The sequence below is a fragment of the Notechis scutatus genome, chromosome 1 (assembly GCF_049901735.1).
Source record: "Notechis scutatus isolate UNSWTSFEM ecotype Mainland chromosome 1, rNotScu1.2, whole genome shotgun sequence".
Taxonomy (NCBI): Eukaryota; Metazoa; Chordata; class Lepidosauria; order Squamata; family Elapidae; genus Notechis; species Notechis scutatus.
This window is the reverse complement of record NC_142009.1, coordinates 66644521-66650520: the sequence shown is the minus strand read 5'-3', so window position 1 is coordinate 66650520 and position 6000 is coordinate 66644521.

The window sequence follows — 6000 nt, the reverse complement described above, 5'->3', positions numbered from 1 at the left end:
TTTCTGCAGGAGAAATAATTTTTATCTTGAAACCAAGATATACTAGTGGAAATTCAATTTTTGAAAGGGTTAATAACTTTGATTAACAAGTCTTCAAAATCTGTAATGGAACAAAATCTAAGTCACTCAGAGGGACACTTTAATACTAGCGTGTAAGTATTTTAATAAGTATCTTGCAAGTATTAATTATAGCCCAACTAAGATGTTTCACATGGATGTTTTGCATATCTTTTCAATTGAGCTATGGACCAGATAATTATGGCTGGATTTTTTAATCAAATTTTAGATGCTTTGTTAGATTGTAATACTGTTTCAGCTAAATTTAATTTCTATATATAGAAAGTGTCACAAGTTTATATGCCTGAGTTTAATTTGTTGGATCTGAGAATGAGAACTTTTAACATCTTTAACATAATGACAATATACTTTTTTTCAATTTTCAGCCGATACCCGCTGGATTATTCTGCATCAAATAAATGCAATATAGATCCTACTAGGCTATCCTGTTATATTCTATAATACATCAATTACCATATGATTTAACATAATAAAAAGTAATTATCGTTACAAGATAGTGTTTAAATACATCATTATTCAAAGATTCATTTTTTTATAAACAGAGGAAACAAGATTTTGAAGGATTTTTTATAAATATTCTAGTGAGATGATGATTTGCTCTTGAGTTTTGTCCTCAGTTGTCATTATATGTTTTAATATTGTTCACATTATTCAGTCTGCACTTAATTTTTAGACACTGTAGCTACCCAAAATCACCATCATAAAGTGGTAGTTATATACATCAAATAAATGCAACATTGCTATATAACTTAGATTTAATAAGCCTGATGATTAAGTCCACTTTACATAATTATTATCTGGACCTTTTTCTGCTAAATAATTTTTTCTTGTCATATTTAGCTTATTTTAATCACTGTAACACATATTTGTGTGTGTGTGAGTGAGTGAGTGAGAGAGAGAGATAATTTTCATTTTATAATTACTATTTATCTTTTTTCCTTGTTGGTGATGTACATTTTTTAAATTTCACCATTATAAAAAAATAAAAATAGTAAACTCCATCTGGATTCTTTCTGAAGACATATGGTGACTCAAGTAATTGAGAAAGGCAGATGAAAGGCACACTTTTCAGCAGCATGCAGGTTATGTTGGTAAAGTCCTTTTGCAAACCATCAATAAATTCCTTCAGGCAGACCAATTTTGCCGTAAGCATGGGATACAATCATTTTGTTGGAAATTCAGCTTTAGAAACTCAGATATATGGCACCCATTATAGATTTGGTAGAACCTCTGTGTCCTGCTTTCCAAATTATTCATATAATCAGCATACTTAGGAGGTAAAATGTGGGACACTGTTATCATGTTATAAATAGCAGGAAAGCTTCCAGCCCTGCAGACAATACATTTTGTAAGTTTGAAACTCAAATCCAATTTACTTTCTCAGTTTGTGTGGCTCCACTCAACATGCAAATCTGAGAAGCTAAGATCCAGAAATAGTAATAATTCCCCAAACAAAAACAAAAACAAAATTACATCATGAAGGTCCATGTATCTATACAAATAAAGATCCTGAAGAAAGGGTCAAATAGTCTTCTGGTTCTAGGGTCTAAAGGAAAAACCAGATCTTCAGCATCTTTCAGCTGGCTTTATTGAATATGTGGACTGTGAATTGATTCTAGTTTATTCACATAATGGGAAAATCCAAAGGGTAAATCAAATAAAATTGAAGCACTCTTGATAGCGAGAGGAAAGGATCCATGTGGTTAGAATTGGCCAGAGTATAATGGTTTCTAACCATACCAAATGAGTCTAGAGCAGTGATCACCAACCAATGAGCCAGGGACGAGAAAATTTTGGTGGTCCGCAGAGAAATGTCACCCCCAAAAGCAATTAATCCAGGCTGCATGGGAACACAAGGCTTGCATCGCTTGCATTGTGAACAACACAAGATAGTGAAGTGAGGGGGGGAAGGGCAAAGGGGGGAAACTTGCCCCACTCACCCCATGCGCCTGGCCTGGCCACCGGGCTGCTTCTTTCTGCTTCTTTCTTCTGCTTTTGGCTATATGCAAGGAAAGCAGCAAGTCTTTCCTTCTCTCCCCCAAACTCCACCAAAAATGAGTCTTTGGGATCCTGCAAGGTATCCTGCTCCAAGAGGCTGTGCTGGCACAACAAGTCTCACAAAAACTCATTTCTGGCGGAGTTTGGGGGAGAGAAAGAAAGACTTCTGCTGCTTCTGCTGCTTTCCTTGCATGAAGCCAAAAGCCTCTCTCTCTCTCATTCTCTCTCTCTCATTCTCTCTCTCTCTCTGTCTGTCTCTCTCTCTGAGAACGGAACTGGAGAAGGTATCCTGAAATTCCATATAAAGAATGATCGATCGGTAGGAAAACAGGGTGGGGAATTTTCCTGCAGACTTTTTTGGGGATTTTCCCTGGGCCCCCGGGCTGCGGGATTTAAAATTATGAGTTTGGTAGTCCCTGAAGTCCAAAAGATTGGCGACTCTGATCTAGAGAACAAATGGCTAAGTTACGACTGAATAGTTTATGGAGTGTCCCATGATGATATAATGTATTAAGGCCTGCAGTTTTATTAGAGTCAACCTGGGACTGAAGAATAACATGAAAGATAAAATGTCAATGTTTACTGTTGTACATCTGGGACTGGCTCATTTTGACAATAAAGTTCTGTAACTTTTAGAGCATCTACATCTCTCCTTTCCACAAATATAGCATTTAGCTACTTCCTTTAATTGGTATATATTCATGCGGATAATTTTAAAAGAGATTCCTGTGCAATACAGCCAGCCACATGACATAAGCAGAGTTTTTTTGTGCATTAGCACTGCTTTTATTTTGCATAATCATCTTTCCAGCTCCTAGGTACATGGACACAACATCCAAAACCTTTGAAAGTGATGGAAAGTGGGAAGAGAGAATGAAAGAGATTCGTGGTGCCTTTGCCTCCCATACCCTGCAGCAGTTCCTCAAGTTTCGCATCTATTCACACAAAGTTGAATTAACAGATCCTAATTCTCTGGGGTGCCTGTTAAATATGCATGACACTGGATTTACATGTGTTACGTGATATGCAAAGTGGAGTCTGATGTCAGACTCCACTCATTGGTTCAGCCGCAGGCAGGAAGATTTGAATCCTGTCAGTGGCTGGAGTATTGGACAGCACCGGCTATGAAAAGCTGGCGCCTACCACGTTTGTTTGCTTTTTGATTCCGGCTTTAAAATTTAAAAGAGTTTCTTCACACTCCTGAGTCCTGCTCCTTCCTTATCCGTGCCCATTTAACAGTGCCCTGTGAAAATAATAGATGCAATAATTCTTCAAATGGATTCTGCTTAAACTGGTGAAGATTTGATATTCTACCCCCACATCCTGAACTAACCGCTGTAAATCTTCCTTATCCACCCATGCATCCAAAACACACGGGACATTTACCTTGTTATAATTTGCTAGATTCCACAATGAGTTGTTACCTATTTGATGGATCATCAAAATAGCTTTAATTTTCTGAGTCCAGGCTGTCCTATAGCAAAAGTGGAGTTATCCATTCAGGCAATTATAAATTCTGCCAAGATCAGTGTGTGAGAAATTCTTTAGGTTTGACCGAGAAAGATAATTCCCATTGAGGGAGGAAGATTTCAGTTGTCTACATCCAGGACTCCCATTATATTTGACTTGCAAAGAGGTAGAAAACTACTTGGGAGAGTTGTCACTGCTGTTGTAATGGCAATTGCTAAAACTACTATATCCTGGGCTAAAGAGGCTCAGGAGCCTTTTTAGTCCACAAAATAGTGAGGCTTAGGGTCTTTGCATAAAGCTGGTTATTTCACAGGGTTAACTTTTCTGAGTCACTCACTACCTGATTTTGACACTGAATAACTTGGCAAAGCAATGCAGGAGCAATCTGATCAATAGGCAGATAAATGGATTTTCAGGGAAGGTAGAAGTCACAGTCTCTATCTAGGAAAGTTGCTTCTCCTTCTGTAAATAGGGAATAAGAAAAAACTGTTCTTGCGGTTTAATACTTGCCCAAGTAATTGTTCTTTGGAACTTGCCACTCAGACAGGAAATTAAGGACCAGCTTGAATAGATACTTTATTACAAATACAAATAACCTTAGAGGGGAAAAAGCAGCTTCTTCAAAAGGTAAGTGTAAGATAAAAGTAATTTTTAGCAAATATAGATGTTTATAATTGAATTTATTTTGCCAAAAATGGTGCTTAGAATTCAGCCGCGCTTTGTGCTAGATGAGATAATTTATCTAAAGTAGTGAGGGCATGGATAAAATGCAATGGAAAAAATAACATGGAAAAATTAAATTCAAATTGAACTTGTATTATTGTAACTCTGCACAAATGTAAATAGTATAATTACATTATCAGAAGAAAAACAATTTACTACCAGTGACAATTCTCTCATGTGATTAAATGCCAAACCCCAGAATTAAGCTTATACTTTTGCAGAAAGGTCAAAGTTACAACACCAGGAAATCTGAAACTAAATATAAATAAAGATGAAATAAACCAATCAGAAGAAATATAACTATTACTGTTTTCAATACCAATTTTGATATTTTAGTATTCATCAAATATTGAAATTTTCTATTGAAATTTGTTGCTAAAATGCTTGCCATACTTATGCAAAATATGTCTTACAAATTTTTCCTTGGAAAATGAGTGTATACAATCTGCCTCACTCAGAAACATTTGGAAACTGGAATGCAAACATGACATGCTTTTGAGTGTACAGATATATTGCATGAATCAGTATAAACATAGACCTGAAATTTCAACACAACACCAACCTTTCTAAATGCAGCATTGTGTATTTTAGACATGTACAGGACTAATGTGTTCTGATTTTTAAACATACTAAAATATGTTAGAAAATTGTTGACATTTTGAGTACACTGAACTATTAGAAGCTTTGTTTTCTGGGATATTCTTACTTCTAAACATGCCTATCTGTTAAAAAAAAAAAAAAGCAGGCTTTATATGTTCAGTCTACACAGCTTTCCTTATTGCACCACTAAAATAGTTTTCTACTGAATCCTTTGAAAATGTTTTATTGGTAATCATACATAAATAATTTAAGATTGCTGCGATATAATAACAATATAATTTTAAATAGTATTTATCCAATACTTTTTTCTGGATTCTGTGTATGCTAGTTACAATGTGATGGTTTTCAGTAAACAATTACTACCCACCTGCCTTCAATCGAGGACCTGTATACTGCACGAGTCAAAATGAGGGCTGTGAAAATATTTACAGAACCCTCACATCCCGGACATAAACTGTTTCAACTCCTTCCCTCAAAACGACGCTATAGAGCACTGCACACCAGAACAACTAGACACAAGAACAGTTTTTTCCCGAAAGCCATCACTCTGCTAAACAAATAATTCCCTCAACACTGTTCAACTATTTACAAAGGGTGCACTACTATTACTGTTAATCTTTTCATCACTCCTTATTACCCATCCCCTCCCACTTGTGATTGTAGGACTGTAACTTTGTTGCTTGTATCCTTACGATTTATATTGACTGTTTCCTAGTATGATTTGATTGTTGATTGTACCCTATGACTATCATTAAGTGTTGTATGTTATGATTCTTGATTCTTAATGAATGTATCTTTTCTTTATGTATATTGAGAGTATTTACACCAAGACAAATTGTGTATCCAATCACACTTGGGCAATAAAGTATTCTATTCTCTTCTATTCTATAAGTTGCACTATCCCCAAATCTGAAAATGGCACAGAAAATATATATTTATGCTTATGATTTGTTCTAGTATTTTTAATACGGAAACTACTGAAACGGCTGTAGTATAGTGATTAAGCAAAACTCTGAAAACGTATCAGAGAGGCATTGGGAGAGAATGGCTGAGAAAGGAGAATATAGCAAGAGATTCCCTAGGTGAATGTGCAAAGAAATCTCTTATCAACTGGTGATTCAATCTCCTATT